We start from the raw sequence: 19,657 nt of genomic DNA, 5'->3' as shown, positions 1-19,657 counted from the left end.
TACTTTGACTTTCATTTGATTGCAGACAGTTTGAACCCAACATATTTCATGTTTTTTCTGCTCAACTTCATTTCATTTATTAATATACCTCCATTCCTACATTTCATACCTGCAACACATTCCAAAAGAAGTTAGGCCGGAGGCAATTTAGGGCTAGATTTCAAACAGGTGATGTCAACAGGTGATTGTAATCATGGTTTGGTACAAAAGCAGCATCCAGAAAAGGCTGAGTCTTTGATGAACAAAAGATGATCAGAGGATCTCCAGTTTGTCAACAAATGTGTGAGAAAATTATTGAAATGTTTAAAAACAATGTACCTCAAAGAAAGATTGGAAGAGATTTGCATATTTCTCCCTCTACAGTACATAATATCATTAAACCATTCAAGAAATATGAAGGAATTTCAGTGCGTAAAGGCCAAGGGTGCAGGCTTAAGCTGAACGGCTGTGATCTTCGATCCCTCAGAGGGCACTGCATCAAGAACCGCCACTCAACAATAGCTGATATAACCACATGGGTGAGGGATTACTTCGTCAAACCTTTGTCGAGCTCTACAATACCGAGTTACATGCACAAATGCCACTGAAAACTTTACTGTGCAAAAAAGAAGCCTAATGTTAACCATGTCCAGAAGCGACGTCAACTTCTCTGGGCTTGGAGGCATCTAGGACGGACCATCACACAGTGGAAATGTGTTTTGTGGTCAGATGAATCAGCATTCCAGGTCTTTTTTGGAAAAAATGGACACAGTGTGCTCCGGACCAAAGACGAAAAGGACCATCCAGACAGCAACAAGTCCAAAATCCAGGGTCTGTCATGGTATGGGGCTGTGTCAGTGCCCTTGGCAAAGGTCATTTACACTTCTGTGATGGCAGCATTAATGCAGAAAAGTACATTGAGATCTTAGAGCAACATGTGCTGGTATCAAAATGTCATCTTTTCCAGGGACGTACATGCATTTTTCAACAAGACAATGCAAAACCACATGCTGCACACATTACAAAGGCATGGCTGCAGAAGAAGAGGGTATGGGTACTGGACTGGCCTGTCTGCAGTCCTGACCTGTCCCCATTAGAGAATGTGTGGAGAATTTTGAAATGAAAAATACTACAACGACGACCCCGTACTGTTGCACATCTTAAGACGTGTTTGCAGGAGGAATGGGACAAAATAAAAGCTGAAACACTAAATCGCTTGGTATCCTCGGTGCCAAAACGTCTTTTAAGTGTGGTGAAAAGGAATGGCAACATTACAAAGTGGTAAATGCTGTACTGTTTACACTTTTTTTGGAATGTGTTGCAGGCCTGAAATGCAGGAATGGATGTTTATTAATAAATGAAATTAAGCTGAGCAGATAAAACATGAAATATCTCAGATTCATCATGTCTGCAATCAAATAAAAGACAAAATAAATGTAAGAAACTTTGTGTTTTTTAATTATTAGCTTTTTCCATGCCATCCCAACTTTTTCTGCTAGGTTAAACTATTATTTTTCTCCTCCAAACTTTGCAATTGCAACTACACATTCATGCAGATGTTTTTCCATCAGACCCAGCCCAATGTGTTAAGGGTTAAAGAGTGACACCACACCAATATTACATTTTTTTTGCACTGACCTTTTAGTATTTAGGGAATTTAGGAAACCTTAAGAAGCCTCCTAAACCCCATAAGTCCAGCCCTAAGCTTAGGTCTAACTCAAACCATCTTCTACAGCTTCTCAGAAATAAAATGCATATGATGGGTTTGCGTGCAGCGTGCTTGATTGCCCCTTCTCTCTGGAATGTCTTACTTGTCCATCTGAGTTCTTTTAAAAACTGCATGAAAGATATTTAATTCAGAAAGGCACTTTGTTGTTCCAGAATCTTACAAGTTTCATATTATGCAAACACTACAATTTTTAATAATCTTGTCTGTTGTTGAGACTCTGCCTGCATGTTTGTATGTTTGATTGTATAGCCAAAATCATTCAAACTCTATATTCAGGGCCAACTTTAGCACATTTAATGAAAAAAATGCCTCATAGCCCTAAAATTCTGCCTCTCTAACCTGACTAGGAAAGAATTCCTAATAAAACTTGTTGTTTTCATCCTTACATAATTTAGCAGTGATATGCCAATAGAGTGTTTGCTCACATAGTGCATGACAACACAACAACACTGGGTAGTTTTGTCTACTTAAAATATTAACTAAATTTGATAACAACCCCAAACAAGAAAAAGTTGGGACAGCATGGAAATTGCAAATAATAAAAAAAATCTGAGTTTCTTACATTTACTTTGACTTTTATTTCATTGCAGACAGGATGAACCTAAGATAAAAAAGTTGGGACAGTAAAGCATTTACCACTTTGTAATGTTGCCATTCCTTTTCACCACACTTAAAAGACGTTTTGGCACCGAGGATACCAAGTGATTTAGTGTTTCAGCTTTTATTTTGTCTCATTCTTCCTGCAAACACAACTTAAGATGTGCAACAGTACGGGGTCGTCGTTGTAGTATTTTTCCTTTCAAAATTCTCCACACATTCTCTACTGGGGACAGGTCAGGACTGCAGGCAGGCCTTCTTCCACAGCCATGCCTTTGTAATGTGTGCAGCATGTGGTTTTGCATTGTCTTGTTGAAAAATGCATGGACGTCACTGGAAAAGATGACGTCTTGAGGGCAGCATATGTTGCTCTAAGATCTCAATGTACTTTTCTGCATTAATGCTGCCAGCTCAGAAGTGTAAATGACCTTTGCCAAGGGCACTGACACAGCCCCATACCATGACAGACCCTGGCTTTTGGACTTGTTCCTTATAACAGTCTGGATGGTCCTTTTTTCCCAAAAAAGACTTGGAATGCTGATTTATCTGACCACAATACATGTTTCCACTGTGTGATGGTCCATCCTAGATGCCTCAGAGCCCAGAGAAGTCGGCACCGGTTCTGGACATGGTTAACATAAGGCTTCTTTTTTGCACAGTAAAGTTATAAGTGGTATTTGTGCATGACAAAGTAGTGCTTGACAAAGGTTTGCCAAAGTAATCCCTTGCTCATGTGGTTATATCAGCTATTGTTGAATGGCGGTTTTTGATGCAGTGCCGTCTGAGGTATCGAAGATCACAGGCACTGAAATTCTTCCTGATTTCTTTAAATTGTTTAATGATATTATGCACTGTAGAGGAAGAAATATGCAAATACCTTCCAATCTTTCTTTAAGGTTCATTGTTTTTAAACATTTCAATCATTTTCTCACAAATTTGTTGCCAAACTGGAGATCCTCTGATCATCTGTGTTCATCAAAGACTCAGCCTTTTCTGGATGCTGCTTTTGTACCAAACCATGATTACAATCACCTGTTGACATCACCTGTTTGGAATCACATAATTATTTAGTTTTTTCACCTCATTACTAGCCCTAAATTGCCCCCGTCCCAACTTTTTTTGGAATGTGTTGCAGGTTTGAAATTCAGGAATGGAGGTATGGAGCAGACAAACATGAAATATATTGGGTTCAAACTGTCTGCAATCAAATAAAAGTCAAAGTAAATGTAAGGAACACTGCATGTTTATTTTATTTGCATTGTCCATACTCTTCCAACTGTTTCTGATTTGGGGTTGTATTTTTTTTCATGTTTTTAACTGTAAAAAAACAACCCCATTATTTTACATTAGTCCAAAATATACTGCCTGGCCAAAAAAAATGCCACCACCTGGATTTAACTAAGCAAATAGGTAAGAGCATCCCATTGGATAATTACTGCATGGGTGATTATGTTTCAGCTGGCAACAAGTTATTTAACCCTAACTGATGCAGTGAGTAGCTTCTCATTTGTTAAACAACCATGTCGAAAGACACGTCCTGTGGTCGTGGAAAAGATATTAATCTGTTTTAGAAGGGTCAAATTATTGTCATGCATCAAGCAGAGAAAACATCTAAGGAGATTGCTGAAACTACTAAAATCGGGTTAAGAACTGTCCAACGCATTATTAAAAAGTGGAAGGACAGTGGGGAAACATCATCTTCGAGAAAGGAATGTGGTTGGAAAAAAATCTTGAATGATCGTGATCGGCGATCACTTAAACGTTTGGTGAAATCAAATCGTAGAAAAACTACAGTAGAACTCAGGGAAATGTTTAATAGTGAAAGTAAGAGCATTTCCACATGCACAATGTCAAGGGAACTCAAGGGATTGGGACTAAACAGCTGTGTAGCCTTAAGAAAACCACTTGTCAGTGAGGCTAACTGGCAAAAACGGCTTCAATTTGCTAGGGAGCATAAAGATTGGACTCTGGAGCAATGGAAGAAGGTCATGTGGTGTGATGAGTCCAGATTTACCCTGTTCCAGAGTGATGGGCACATCAGGGTAAGAAGCGAGGTGGCTGAAGTGATGCACCCATCATGCCTAGTGCCTACCGTACAAGCCTGTGGGGGCAGTGCTATGATCTGGGGTTGCTGAGATTGGTCAGGTCTAGGTTCAGCAATGTTATGAATGAGGTCAGCTGACTACCTGAATATACTGAATGACCAGGTTATTCCATCAATGGATTTTTTCTTCCCTGATGGCACGGGCATATTCCAAGATTACAATGCCAGGATTCATCGGGCTCAAATTGTGAAAGAGTGGTTCAGGGAGCATGAGACATCATTTTCACAGACCTGAACCCCATTGAGAATCTTTGGGATGTGCTGGAGAAGACTTTGCGCAATGGTCCAAATCTCCCATCATCAATACAAGATCTTGGGGAAAACTTAATGCAACTCTGGACAGAAATAAATGTTGTGACATTGCAGAAGCTTGTGGAAACGATGCCACAGCGAATGCGTGCCGTAATCAAAGCTAAAGGCGGTCCAACAAAATATTAGAGTGTGTGACCTTTTTTTTGGCCAGGCAGTGTATATGCAGTTCCATGGGCTCATTCTTTCTGAAAGTGAAACAGAGTCTGTTACAAACCACTGACATATGATCAGGATTGGTTTTCCTGACAATGGCAATTAAAATTTTGGAAAACAAACTTGTGCTGGCACCCAACCCTTTTTTAAATTAAAGTACTACTAAACACTGGAAAATGTTTATGTCACAGAGAAAAGTATTCTAAATAACTAGATGAAACTATATATTTGTTAACATGAATTCTGTGGAGGGAATAAAAACAAGTTGTAATGACTTTAACCAAAGAGTATGTAAACTTATGACTTCAACTGCACATAGCCACATACGCTTTGGAAAACCATATTTACTTACAACAGTCGGCGGTTGCATCAAGAATTGCAATCTGAAACTGTACTATGCAAAGAGAAAGCCATACATCAATTCTATGCAGAATAACAGCCGAGTTCATATCATATAGACCATAAGATAGTGAAAACATATGCTGTGGTCAGATGTGTCCACATTTCAGCCAGCTTTCGGAAAAAATGGGCATAATCAGAAATAAGACTATAATCAGAGACAACGAACAAAAGTCACTGGTGACTGGCATGTGTGTGCATGTACCATTGACACAAAAGCATATAGTGGTACCTTAAAACTCAATTGGTCAATTGGTTCTGGGAGTGGCGTTGAGTTTCAAGGTATTTTTCACATAGGGATGTATGGAAAACCTGTTAATGCCATGATCCAGTGAAACTGCTTATATTTTAGGCTAATGTAAAATAATGGGGTTGTTTTTGACACTTATACACTGAAAATAACACAAATATAATATAAAAAACACTGAAATACAATTAAAAAACAGTATAAAATCAATAAAAAATACAATAAAACCTGAACTTTACCTTTACTTATTTATTGTTTCCTTATGCTTCTTAATGGTGGAGATGCTTGATCTTGTTCAGTAAAGGTGCATTCACATGAGAAGCGGCACAATAGCTTTTGCGCTGGCTGTGCCGTTGTTTCCTATGGAGTGTGGCAGCGCACAAAGCTTAACATGACTTACTTGTACTAAAACAACAAGGAATTTTATTAGTGGAAAAAACTAATGAGCAGTAATAATTAAGAGGTTTAGTGTTTCTATGTCATTCTTTTAATACATTAAGTCACATTGCGTTTCTTTTTTTAATGATAAGCGTTTTAGACTCTTGGAAAAGCTGATACTTACAATTTCTCAGCACCCCAAGCTGTAACAAGTTTAAAAGTGAAACAGGAGAAAAATCCAGCTACACACAGATACATGTGATGCTTTCAGAGTGAATCTGTTATTCCGGCTATTCCACACATATGCAGATTTGTCTTGTATTCACACTTTGATGACGTATTACTGCATTACTGAGCGGTCAAGCCAAGCGCTGAACAAAGCTGCTGTTCATTTTTAATTTGAAATTTAAGAAATTAATTTAAGAAAAAACTAAACACATTGAGTTTAAGGTAAACGTTGTGTTTAAGGGTACACATTTTTCAACTAAGGGCGTTGAGTTTCAAAAATTTGGGATTTAGGGGACGTCGAGTTACAAGGTACCACTGTATTGTACTATACAGTGCAGATTTGTCTGCTATTCAAAATGTATAACATATTATGAAGAGGAAATTCAGACAATGGTGACCATAGACTTTGTGCAACTGAAGTCTTGTATCCAGCAAGAATGGCCAAAAATTCATGTGCAAAATTACAACAAATTGCAATTGGTGGGCCAATTACATATAAAAGCAGGTTGCCAAACAAGCAGCCAGCAGCTTTAGGGATACAAATCCCTCCACTGCAAACAAATTAACGCTCAACAAGGCGCAGGTGGCTGCCAGTTAAGAGAAATCTGCATGTTTATTATCGGCGCCTACATGCCCCCTCTGCCGGCCATAAATGTTATAGCAGATGGGCAGGATTCTATAAATAGCTATTAGACTATTTTTTGGAGTTAAGGTACTGGTCTAGTAACCAAACGGTTGTGGCTCAAGCTCCATTACCACAAAGTTGGCGCTGTTGGGCCCCTGAGCAAGGCCCTTAACCCTTGTGTTGTATTCGGCCGCAACTGTAAGTCGCTGTAGGTAAAAGCATCTGCTAAATGCGGTAACCGTAAATTTGCTAAATGTTTCTTCCAAGGTAATTACTATCAATTCCCCTATAGCAATTCTCTTGCTGTTTGTACTACCTCCATGCTGGCATAGGAGAGCTGAGACTGTCATGTGCCCCCTCTGAAATGCTTACATTTGCCTAGCCACATCTGCATTTCCTTGCTTTGTAATCTATCTGCTTTGTAATCTATCTATCTATTTATCTATCTGTCTGTCTGTCCTTCTGTCTGTCTGTCTTTTACCTACCAGTGATGGAATCTCACAGAGAGCCATACCACATATTAACAGACAAACTATGAACTGCAAATCCCACACCAACAATGCAGACAGCAGAGTACAGTGGTAATATAGTCAGGGCAGTGATAGCTCAGTGGTTAAGGTACTGGACTAGTAATCAAAAGGTTGCCGGTTCAAGCCTCACCGCCACTGTTGGGCCCCTGAGCAAGGCCCTTAACCCTTGTGTTGTCATAATTGTAAGTCGCTTTGGATAAAAGCGTCTGCTAAATGCCGAAAATGTAAATGTAAATGTAAATGTTTTGCTGACCTTTCTTCTTCAGCCACAGCTGTGCCTGCTTAGACGTCTGGCCAGGCTGATAGCACCACCTGGGATTTAATCTCAAGATCTCAGCTATGGTGGGCTAGCCTCAGTGCCTCACTTGTTGTTCTTTTATTGGTTAAGACTGACTGAATGTGTGGTGTAAGGCGCTACACATTAAGTTTATATGCCTAACGTATGCTTAAAAGATCCTGATTCATTAAAACTGTTGACTTTCCCCTAGCAGGAAATTGCTCAGATTTTGCTGACACAGACACATTTGGAAGCCAGTAAATTTCTTTACACTTCTGCGGTGAATGCTGTCACATGGGTGGAGAGGCTGCTGGGATATCTGTACCTAATGAAACATTGTGGACAGATGTAACAGCCTAATAGTTTTATAGTGCCAAATGTACGTATATAACAAAAGTTCCTGGCATGTACTTTCTGTGTGATAATTTTAGCAACACCCTTTTGACTACATCTTGTAAAGTAGGAGAAAGCCATAATTTTTGATACGGCTTTGTTGTGGGTGACACAAAAGGATGTGATTAAATGTCTGCTCAGGATTAAATATGCTGTTATGAGAAAAACAAAGCAGCTGTGAAAGAAGATACAGTCTATGCTAACAAAAGCACATGTGGCAGGGTATAATAATTGGAAGCAAGATGAAACCTTCAAAATATACACCGATCAGCCATAACATTAAAACCACCTCCTTGTTTCTACACACATTGTCCATTTTATCAGCTCCACTTACCATATAGAAGCACTTTGTAGTTCTACAATTGTTCTACTGACTGTAGTTCATCTTTGTTAGCCCTCTTTCATGCTGTTCTTCAATGGTCAGGAGTCTTTTAGGACCACCACAGAGCAGGTATTATTTAGGTGGTGGATCATTCTCAGCACTGCTGTGACCCTGACATGGTGGTGGTGTGTTAGTGTGTGTTGTGCTGGTATGAGTGGATAAGACACAGCAGCGCTGATGGAGTTTTTAAACACCTCACTGTCACTGCTGGACTGAGAATAGTCCACCAACCAAAAATATCCAGCCAACAGCGCCCTGTGGGCAACGTCCTGTGACCACTGATGAAGGTCTAGAAGATGACCAACTCAAACAGCAGCAATAGATGGACGATCGTCTCTGACTTTACATCTACAAGGTGAATCAACTAGGTAGGAGTGTCTAATAGAGTGGACAGTGAGTGGACATGGTATTTAAAAACTCCAGCAGCGCTGCTGTGTCTGATCCACTCATACCAGCACAACACACACTAACACACTACCACCATGTCAGTGTTACTGCAGTGCTGAGAATGATCCACCACCTAAATAATACCTGCTCTGTGGTGGTCCTGTGAGAGTCCTGACCATTGAAGAACAGGGTGAAAGCAGGCTAAAAAAGTATGTAGAGAAACAGATGGACTACAGTCAGTAATTGTAGAACTACAAAGTGCTTCTGTATGGTAAGTGGAGCTGATAAAATGGACAGTGAGTGTAGAAACAAGGAGGTGGTTCTAATGTTATGGCTGATCAGTTTATAATGCCTCATAAAAGTTACTAAGGAACTATTTATAATAAAAGTCACATTTTATAACTGTTTTTATTGTACAATTAACTTTAGTCTCATGCAGCACATTACTATGTTGGTCGGTTTGCAGAGTCAGCGTCTTTGAGCGAGGTCTATCACTATAATACTGTATAGAATGCACAATTTTAATATGAAAAAGCCAGTAGTAAGGATCTAATTATAGAGAAGCATAGATCTGGAGAAGAACAAAAGACCATCCGAAAAGGATCTAAACTAAATCCCTATTAAGAAAAAAAATCCCTTTTAAATGTAGACAACAAATTAGAACCACATTCACTAGAGATTTCTCCCCCACTGTACTGTATATGATGTACTGATATACTCTTGATTTACTCTTAGAAATGTAATCCAAAAAAGCAGCACCCCACCCAACTAACCGGCATGAGTACTAAAGTATGCAGCCTGCTCCCAAAAGTACATGCCACATTGCTGGCTTATAGCACCCCCCACCCCCTCCAAAAAAAAGTGAGCAGGCATTATGCACCAGCAAAAATCCAGTTTCAAGTAAAGCACGTTGCCAACAAAGGAGCCAGCATCTTTTTTTGTTATTTAAAATGTTTTTTTTTTTTCATTTTGGACAAATAAATGGGACGTTGTAGCCTAGTGGTTAGGGTACTGGACTAGTAATCAGAAGGTTGCTGGTTCAAACCCCACCACTGCCAGGGTGATGCTGTTGGGCCCTTGAGCAAGGCCCTTAACCCTCAATTGCTTAGACTGTATACTGTCACAGTACTGTAAGTCACTTTGGATAAAAGCGTCTGCTAAATGCTGAAAATGTAAATGTAATAAAAGGACAATGTTTTATCTGGAATTTGGGAGTAATGTGTTCAATTATTTACAGACATTAACAATCAATGTTTTTTTTTACTTATACACATACCTATAAGCAATCTATTATGTTATTGGTTGTTTAAGCATTCACACAGACTTGATTGGCAATATCCAGGGTTTTCTAGTAAAACTGGACCCACCACAATCCTGACAAGGATAAAGCAGCTGATAACAATGAAAAATGAAATGGAAATGCACATACCTATAAATAGTAATGCTATAGAAGCTAATATTTTGCAGAGGAATATATATACACAGGCTAGGCAAAACATTATGACCACTGACAGGTGAAGTGAATAACACTGATTATCTCTTCATCACTGCACCTGTTTGTGGGTGGGATATATTAGACAGCAAGTGAACATTTTATCTTCAAAGTTGATGTGTTAGAAGCAAATAGCTGAAGAAGTTAATGCTGGTTCTGATAGAAAGGTGTCAGGATACACAGTGCATCGCAGTTTGTTGCGTATGGGGCTGCATAGCCACAGACCAGTCAGGGTGCCCATGCTGACCCCTGTCCACAGCCGAAAGCACCAACAATGGGCACGTGAGCATCAGAACTGGACCACACAGCAATGGAAGAAGGTGGCCTGGTCTGATGAATCACGTTTTCTTTTACATCACGTGGATGGCTGGGTGCGTGTGTGTCGCTTACCTGGAGAACACATGGCACCAGGATGCACTATGGGAAGAAGGCAAGCCGGCGGAGGCAGTGTGATGCTTTGGGCAATGTTCTGCTGGGGAAACCTTGGGTCCTGCCATCCATGTGGATGTTAATTTGACACGTACCACCTACCTAAGCATTGTTGCAGACCATGTACACTCCTTCATGGAAACGGTATTCCCTGATGGCTGTGGCCTCTTTCAGCAGGATAATGCGCCCTACCACAAAGCAAAAATGGTTTAGGAATGGTTTGAGAAGCACAAGAACGAGTTTGAGGTATTGACTTGTTGACAAACAAGTCTGATCCATAGAGGCCCCACCTCACAACTTACAGGAGTTAAAGGATCTGCTGCTAACATCTTGGTGCCAGATACCACAGCACACCTTCCAGGGTCTAGTGGAGTCCATGCCTCGACAGGTCAGTGCTGTTTTGGCAGCAAAAGGGGGACCGACACAATGTTATGTTATGCCTGATTGGTGTGTGTAATTATAATATTGCATGTGCTGTACTGCTCACTGGTAAAAAAAAAAACCCACAGATGGTTATAGTTTAATCCCTGCCTCTTGCTACTGTCTGTGTAGAGATTGCAGTGTCTGTTTGTGTTTACTTCAGATACTCCTGTTTCCTAAGAGGATGGGCTATTTCAAATACAAGTACAACTATGTACTTGTATAAATAAAAATTATGATTAATTGGCTTCCCGTTTGAGGTGTGTTACAGGTAACACCTGACCAACAGGACCCTGACCAGTAAAGGCAGTGGTAAAAAATTGAAATGAAAGGAAATAATAAAGATAAATAATACTGTTATATATTAAAGCAATAAGCCACGAGAGAGCGTGTGTTACTGCGATTTTATCACAGGGAAAACGTCAATCCCCGTGATAAAATCGCAGTAACGCACGGTCTCGAGTGGCTTATTGCTTTTAAAAAACGGCGGTCAACATAAAATACAATAAATACAACAATGTTTAATTCATAAATGTATTTATTGTGTATAAACTTACAATAAAGCATTCTTCCGCGATGCACGATTAACAGTGTTGCTAGGCAACATGAGGGCGAACATAACATTAACATTTTCTTTTCAGTGGCGTATTAATATGGAATAATGTGAGGTGGTCCTAGGTGTGCGTTTATCTGGGATTTTACAACGGCTTCGAACGCGGCTCAGCCAATCAGATTTTAGGACCGGAACTATCCGTTTTATAATTATCGATTTAGAATTATTGAATATAAATCATTATTATTGTTAGACAGATATTACACAAATGTACACATTAAAGAATTGATCTGTAAAAGGTGTAACCATTTTTAGCTAAGTATATATTGTGATGACTCGCTCCGGTTCTTTGGACTGGGGTGAGTGGACGGGGCTATCATGATGTTCCCAAGATTCCTTAAGTAAGCTTCAAATAAATAATGTGTAAATATTAGTTTTATACAGTTTAATTTCAATGTACAGATGTAGGAAGGAATACATACTATGTTTTTTACTGTACGTATTGACCCTAGAGGGATTTTGAGCACTCTTCAATTATAGAACTGCATTTCCCACCTGTTTTAATCTTAGAGCTGGGCAACAAAGACTCGACCCCTTGTGTATCGCCATAATATTGTTAGGAAAGACCTAAAAAACGGGTGAAAAAACATAAGTGCAGATGAAATAGCATGGGTTCAAACTGTCTGCAATCACATAAAAGTCAAAGTAAATGTAAGGAACACTGCATATTTATTTTTTTTGCATTTTCCATACTGTCCCAACTTTTCTGATTTGGGGTTACTACAGGTGTTAATGATTGATCTCTACAATAAAAGGGTCTGGTTGCTCTGCTGTGCTGTAGGTGACATTTTGCAGACATAGATTGAGTCTACTTCTTTTAAATGAAAAGGTCACTGTATATTAACAGAAAGCTGTTCTGACTTATCACTAGTTCAGAGGTGTTTAAACTTTTCTTGTTGAGGGCCAGATGGAGTAAAAAAATATGCAAACACGGGCCACAAACCCAGCAATAAAACAAACGAAAATGTAATAGACCCACCTAAATACTAACAATTATACCAGGTTAATAGCGAGCCAGCTTTAATTTTATTTCTGAGATACCTCTCAAGTCGTTTCAAAAATGTTAACGTGCCGCAAATGGCCCGCAGGCTGTAGATTAAACACATATCAGACTGGAAAACTATTTATGACAAATACAACTTTGGTCCAACATGTTAGACAGTGCTCAACCACATCATAAAAAACACCAGCGAAGGAAAGTATCTTTTGGAAGTAATGGTGTCCCATCTCTCCAATATAGTTCCATAGACATAACAAAGTGGCACTAAAGCTGTTCTGGCAACCAAGGACGGATTAAGGATAGTCTGGGCCCCTGGGCGCATCCTAATCCTGAGTTCATTCTTAATACGAGCCAGTTTGGAGAATGAACGTCTAAGTCTAAGTGCTATGTAGACATTTGGAAAGGTTGACTGTAAATTCAAATTTATCATGGTTTCTTTTTCTGTTATGAATGATTTGTATTGTATCAATTCATCTGCCAGGCTCATGTTCAGATCTGAAGGATATGCTGCAGCGAGTGAGTTAGCCTTTAAAGTGAGCTCACTGTTGGACATATTGTCAGGCATGAAAAGAACATCAAATAGCTCAGTTAAGTGTGTGTATGCATTCAAACTGCTTGAAATTGCTTGTCTTAAATTTAAATAATTGCAAAATTGCTAAATTAATTTGTGTCTCTGCGCTTAAGAGAAATTGAACATAATAATTTTGAAACAATACAAATTCAGAAACATTAAGTAAGGGCCTGAATCGCATATTTGCAACAAAACGTCTGTTATGAAATATGGTAGCTTGCCTGGCAATTTGTAGGTCCCTAGAAAGTCAAGGAGCCATGGTAAACGACTTTTATGGAAGTCAAGGGCCCCATAGCAGGGGCCCTCGTGATCAAGGGCCCTCTAATGGTATGCCCTGCTCTTCTCTAGGGCCCCCTGGTAGGGGCTCTCATAACCAGGGCCCTCTAAAAATATGCCCCCCTCTTTCCTAGGACCCCTAATAGCCAGAAGTCGAAGTCAGAGCAGTGCCACAACGCCTCATCCATTTTCATAAGGGGCCCAAAAGCATGGCTAGGGCCCAAAAGCATGGCTAGGGCCCAAAAGCATGGCTAGGGGCCCCAAAAGCATGGCTAGGGCCCCGAAGAGTCCCTGGGGTCAAAGTCCCTAATAGTCAGAGGATCCTTAAAATGGAGGGCCCTCGGAAATAATATTGTAAAATAAAAAATACAAAAATAAAAATATATTGTATCATAAATGTTGATAGGCATCACAAAATGTTTTGGGCCAGGGCCCCCTGACCTCAAGGGCCCCTGGGCGCTGGAACCCCACTGGCCCGGTCAGTAATCCAGCCATGCTGGCAACGTGTCATAATCCAACACCTTACTAAGACTTTTTAACGTGTTACCCATCTGTAGCTCTTTGTAGTCTAAGGCGGATAGTAATTATAGTGCACAAAAGTCAAATAGGAACACAAAGAATGGAAAAATAAAAAGCCTTGTGGTTAATCATTCCTGGTTGGAGAACAAGCTTGATTGGCTCGGTTTCATGAAATTTGTTAACAAGAATTTAGTTGTTGGACTGTGGTGCTTCCCGTAAACACAATAAGTGTGTCACCACATCTGTAAGGCAGACGTAAACACTGTTTGGGGGTTTGGGCATATACAGTGCATTGAAAATGATAGTACATCCTTTTTTCATCTAATTATTTACAGAAATGGCCAACTTCCAATTATTGTTATTCTATTTTACTTAGAATACATGCATAAAAGTTTTATTTTACTTAGAATACATGCATACAAGTTCTATTTTACTTAGAATACAAGCATAAAAGTTCTTTTTTACTTAAAATACATGCATAAAAGTTCTATTTTACTTAGAATACAAGCATAAAAGTTCTTATTTACTTAAAATACATGCATAAAAGTTCTATTTTACTTGGAATACAAGCATAAAAGTTCTTTTTTACGTAAAATACATGCATAAAAGTTCTATTTTACTTATAATCCATGAATAAAAGTTCTATTTGACTTAGAATACATGCATAAATGTTCTATTTTACTTACAATACATGCATAAAAGTTCTATTTTACTTAGAATACATGCATAAAAGTTCTATTTTACCTAGAAAACATGCATAAAAGTTCTATTTTACTTAGAATACATGCATAAAAGTTCTATTTTACCTAGAAAACATGCATAAAAGTTCTATTTTAATTAGAATCCATGAATAAATGTTCTATTTTACTTACAATACATGCATAAAAGTTTTATTTTACCTAGAAAACATGCATAAAAGTTCTATTTTACTTAGAATACATGCATAAATGTTCTATTTTACTTACAATACATGCATAAAAAATTTATTTTACCTAAAAGACATGCATAAAAGTTCTATTGTACTAATAAAACTTGCATAAAAATTCCATTTTACTTAGAATACATGCATAAAAGTTCAATTGTACTGAGAATACATGCATAGAAGTTCAATTCTACTTAGAATACATGCATAAATGTTCTATTTTACTTACAATACATGCATAAAAGTTTTATTTTACCTAAAAAACATGCATAAAAGTTCTATTGTACTAATAAAACATGCATAAAAATTCCATTTTACTTAGAATACATGCATAAAAGTTCTATTTTACTTAGAACACATGCATAAAAGTTCTGTTTTACTTAGAATACATGCATAAAAGTTCTATTTTACTTATAACACATGCATAAAAGTTATATTTTACTTAGAAGACATGCATAAAAGTTCAATTTTACTTAGAATACATGCATAAAAATTCTATTTTACTTAGAATACATGCATAAAAGTTCAATTGTACTGAGAATACATGCATACAAGTTCAATTGTACTGAGAATACATGCATAAAAGTTCTATTTTACTTAGAATACATGCATAAAAGTTCAATTGTACTGAGAATACATGCATAAAAGTTAAATTGTACTGAGAATACATGCATAAAAGTTCTATTTTACTTAGAATACTTGCATAAAAGTTTTATTTCATTTAGAATACTTGCATAAAAGTTCTATTTTACTTAGAATACTTGCATAAAAGTTCTATTTTACTTAGAATACATGCATAAAAGTTCAATTGTACTAAGAATACATGCATAAAAGTTCTATTTTACTTAGAATACATGCATAAAAGTTCAATTGTACTGAGAATACATGCATAAAAGTTCAATTGTACTGAGAATACATGCATAAAAGTTCTATTTTACTTAGAATACTTGCATAAAAGTTCTATTTTACTTAGAATACATGCATAAAAGTTCAACTGTACTGAGAATACATGCATCAGTTTTCAATTTTACTTAGAATGCATGCATAAAAGTTCTATTTTACTTAGAATGCATGCATAAAAGTTCTATTTTACTTAGAATGCATGCATAAAAGTTTAATTTTACTTGCAAAAACTATTTTTTTACTTATACATGAGTCAGTAACACATAAAAGGTCAAATTAAAGGTAAATTTTTCATGCTTTTTTGGTCTTTTTACCTCTGGTTGAGTCATGTAGTAATTAAGCAATGTGGAGCAGGTGGGAAATCTGCAAGAAAACACCTGATACCAATTGCTGCTCTACACTATATAGGCCCCTGTAAAAAAAAGGAGAACTTGGTGTGTTGGTCGATGAGGTCAACTTAAACAGCCACGTGTTTAAAAAAATACTCTGACAAATTCTGCCAAAAAAGCATGGCAGGAAATAACTGATCAAATTACGGCAAGAAGAAGAAGAACGGCAGATGATGTGAGGACAAAATGGCGAGACTAAGGAAGGCTTCAGCTCTACAGAGGGAACAAAAGAAGACTGGTGGTGTGACAAGCTCCTGAAGAGGAGAGAGTTTTGGCAGTCCTAGGCCCAGACGTAATAGAGGGAGTCCCAGGGGGTATCGATTCCAGACTTACACTCATCACCCACCTTCTTCTGGCCCATCAACATCTGGCCCCCTGCAGTGTGATCCCCAGGGCCCTTCAACAGCAGGGACTCCTACATTAAGCCCATCCACATCTGCCATCCCACCACAGGGACCCTCAACACTGGGCACTCCCCGGCTTGGCCATCAGTCTCTCAGGGCTGTGTTGTCTTCTGGACCCCCAGAATCTCCTCAGTCTGGGAGCTCAGCTACACATACTGCAGCAGCCTTCACGCACCACGACCCGCCAGTGCAGAACCGTCCGCTGCCAATGCAGTGAAGAGCTCCTCTTTTCTGAAGGGCATTAGGAAGGAACTGGCAGCCCTGAGGGAACAGAAAGAAAGACATCATGAGGAGATGATAGCCTACCGGAGGGAGAAACTGGCCTTACTGGCCCAACAGGCCAGTAGGTCCCAGTGTCACAAACACACCACCTCTAAGAGTAAGTTAATATTGCCAATTTTTTGCATTATATAAATAATATATATATAATATAATAAATTATATATATATTATTATGCATTTTCTCCCCTTTTTCTACTGACTTTAAGCGTATCCAATTACCCAATTGCATTATGCTTCCTTTCCACTTATGCCAATCCCTACCCTGATTGAGGAGAGTGAGGATGACACACGCCCCTCCGACAAGTGTGCAGTAGCTGACTGCATCTTTTCACCTGCTTGAGATGAGTTCAAATGTGGATCAGCTTTGTGTACAGAGAGCCACACCTTGATCAACGTATTATTCCTCGACTTTGTGCAGGCGGCATCAATCAGCCAGCAGAGGTCGTAATTGCCTCGGTTATGAGGAGTATCTATCCGGCCCCCATCTGTATGAACAACAGCCAATCGTTGTTCATGTTGCCACCCAACCCAGCCAGATGGCAGAGCTGAGTTTTGAACCGACGAGTTTGAAATGTCAGCTCTGGTGTGCTAGCGTGTTTTACCGCTGCACCACCCGAGTGCCCTAGCCCATTCTTTTTTTTTACCCCAAAAAGGCTTGGTAATCAGGCCTACATGCCTCCCAAAATCCAACCCCTTATCCTAGTCGTGAGAGGAGGAGACAGATGTAGTCTGGCCAACGGATGCATAGTGATGCAAGTGATGAATGCATGGGGCGACACAGTGGCTCAGTGGGTAGCAACATGGCAGCGTTATAGTGCATTATAGCATTGAACCATCGTCACAGGCGGTGTAGTGATTTGGTATATATGAATGCATTCATATGCACCACCTTTAACCCCCTCTGGGTTCTTTCGGATGAGGCTATCATCCTCAAATATCGCCTCTCTCGGGCAACTATTGAAGAGTGGCTTCATTTTGTTCACCCTCACTTGCTGAAGGCCACTTGGCATAACTAGGCACCAAGTCCAGCTGTGCAGCTTTTGGCTGCACTGCGTTTTTACGCCTCAGGCAGTTTTTATGAGGTGTTGAGAGATGTCCTAGATCTCAGCAGGGCATCCATCAGCAGACCTGTAACAGCTGTAACTCAGGTGCTGTTAGCTTAGTGAGAGGATGACCTGTCCAAACACACCAGAGGTAATCGCCAGAGTAAACCAAGGCTTCCACACCATTGCGACATTACCCGGGTCATTGGCGTGATCGATGGCACCCTCATTCCAATTACAAGCCCATAAAACAATGAGCCAGCATACTTCTGCTGGAAAGAATACCCTGCCCTGAGTGTCCAGGTGGTCTGTGACTATCAGGGTGTTTTCACTGACATTGTTGCAAAGTGGCCAGGGAGCATTCATCTGGGACAACTCTGCTTTTTCCCAGGTGGCAGAAAGTGGTGGCTTTGAGGGCACCTACTGACACCCAGCCAGCCAACACTGAGGCAGAAGCGAGAGATACAACAGCTCTCACATCACAACTGTCTGAGCAAAGTTGCTGGTGGCCTGCAAGTGCATCCCACAAAATGCTGTGCTGTGGTGGTGGTTACAGCTCTGCTGCACAGCCTTGCCCTAAAAGCAAATGTGCAGCTGCCAGAAAATGAGGTATTTGTAAATGATGCTGACCGTCTACAACATGACACAATGCATCCTACAGGCCAAGAAACATGTCACCAGTTAATAGAAAATATGTTTGGCCCATAACACCACGCCACCCCCTCCTCACACACCCTTCTTTAAACCACAGCTTTTTCCTTCACTATACCTTTTATAATATTATGTATTTTTTTTTCACTTTTATTTTACAACTATTTAATTTATTCATTTATGTATCCATTAACCATTTATTTTATTTATTCACTCACTCATTCCTTTATGAATCCATTATGTACAGATGATGATTTCTACCAAATAGCACAGTCACACGTGGAAAAACAGCCTGCTTGGAGTTTGCCAAAAGGCACCTAGAGGACTCTCAAACCATGAGAAACAAGATTCTCTGGTCTGATTAAACCAAAATTAAACTTTTTGACCTGAATACCAAGCGTCACGTCTGGAGGAAACCAGTCCCCGCTCATCACCTGGCTAATGCCATCCCTACAGTGAAGCATAGCAGTGGCAGCATTATGATGTGGGGATGTTTTTCAGCAGTGGGACCAGAGCGACTAGTCCTGAAAGAGGGAAAGATGAATGCAGCTAAGTACACCAAGATTCTTAAAGAAAACCTGCTCCAGAGCGCTCTGGACCTCAGACTGGGGTGAAGGTTTACCTTCTAACATGACAGTGACCCAAAGCACACAGCCAAGAGAACAAAAGAGTGGCTTCGGAGAAGTCTGTGAATGTCCTTGAGTGGCCCAGCCAGAGCCCAGACCTGAATCCAGTTGATTATCTGTGAAAGGAGCTGAAAATGGCTGTGTACCAACACTCCTCATCCAACCTGACGGAGCTTGCAAGGATATGCCAAGAGGAATGGGCAAAAATGTCCAGAAACAAGTGTGCCAAGATTGTAGCTTCTTTCCCAAGATGCATTGAAGCTGTAATTGCTGCCAAAGGTGCATCAACCAAGTTTTAGGCTAAGGGTGTGTACAGATATGTAACCCCTAAGTAAACGATTTTTGTCAGTAAAATAAAATTGCATATTTTCTAAACCCTGTTTTCACTTCATAATTA

The sequence above is a fragment of the Trichomycterus rosablanca genome, chromosome 24, assembly GCF_030014385.1.
Source record: "Trichomycterus rosablanca isolate fTriRos1 chromosome 24, fTriRos1.hap1, whole genome shotgun sequence".
Classification (NCBI taxonomy): domain Eukaryota; kingdom Metazoa; phylum Chordata; class Actinopteri; order Siluriformes; family Trichomycteridae; genus Trichomycterus; species Trichomycterus rosablanca.
Note: the sequence above shows the minus strand (reverse complement) of the source record.